Source organism: Orycteropus afer, unplaced genomic scaffold, assembly GCF_000298275.1.
Source record: "Orycteropus afer afer isolate SDZICR_OR568_19922 unplaced genomic scaffold, OryAfe1.0 scaffold00621, whole genome shotgun sequence".
NCBI classification, from domain to species: domain Eukaryota; kingdom Metazoa; phylum Chordata; class Mammalia; order Tubulidentata; family Orycteropodidae; genus Orycteropus; species Orycteropus afer.
Genome location: NW_006922208.1, coordinates 1,102,022 through 1,103,330, shown reverse-complemented (window position 1 = coordinate 1,103,330; position 1,309 = coordinate 1,102,022).

Sequence of the window (1,309 nt, the reverse complement as noted above, 5' to 3'; positions counted from 1 at the left end):
GACAGACCTATCTGAATGAGCAAAAGAAGGGAAGATACTTGTCTTGTGTGAATGCTCACTCAAACGTGATCTCGACAGAGAATCTTAACAATCAAGTGGATAGGAAGACATATCCTTTGGAAACCAGTCATCCTCTTTCCCTAGCCATTCCTGTCATTACCCAATGGGCTCATGAACAAACAGGACATAGTGTCAGGGATGGATGGTATAGATGGGCTCAACAACATGGACTTTCACTTATCAAGGCCAGCTTGACTACAGCCACTGTTCTGTGCCCAATCTGCCAGCAACAGTGGCCAACACAGAGTCCATATATGGAACCATTCCTCTGGTTCAACCTGATGACAGGTTGAAGATATTGAACCACTTCCATCATGGAAAAAGCAGCATTTTCTTCTTACTGGAATAGACATTTATTCTGGATTCAAATTTGTGCTCCCTGTACTCCATGATTCTGCCAAAACAATCATCCATGAACTAGAATGCCTTATCCACCATCATGATATAATACACATTATCACCTTGGGTCAAGGGACTCACTTCACAGCAAATGAATTGTGGTAATGAGACCATGCTTATAGAATTCACTGGTTTTACCATGTTTTCCCTTTATCTTGTGGTAGCTAGATTAATGGAAGGACCTTTTAAAGACACAGTACCAGCTAAAAGGCAATACCTTGCAGAATTGGGGCAATGTTCTGCAGAAGTCTGCATGTGCTGTAAACCAGCATCCAATATATGATGTTGTTTTCCAGTAGGCAGGATTCACAGTTCCAGGAACCATGGAATGGATGAAAATGGGAGTTGCATCACTCACTATCACCACTAGCGACCCACTTGTAAAATTTTCTGCTTCTTATATATTCAGCCCTATGTTCTGTGGACCTGGAGGTGTTAGTTACAAATGAGGTATATTCCCACCTGGAGCCATACTAATTCCATTGAACTGGAAGTTAAGAATGCCACCCAGGTATTTTTAGGTACTCATGCCTCTGGATAAATAGGCAAAGAAGAACATTACTGTAATTAGCTCATGTGATTGATCCTGATTACCAAGGGGGGATCAGATTGATATTACATAATGGAGGCCAAGAACAGTGTGTGTGGAATACAGATTTCTTAGGACTGCCTTACCTGGTGATTGAAGTCAATGGAAAACCACAGCATCCAAATTGTGACATGAGTACTAATGACACAGATCCTTCAGGAAGGAAAGTATGGGTCACCCTACTAGGCAAAGGATCATAACCATCTGAGGTGCTTGAAGAGGGAAAAGAGAATACAGAATGAGTAGTGGAAGATTATAGTT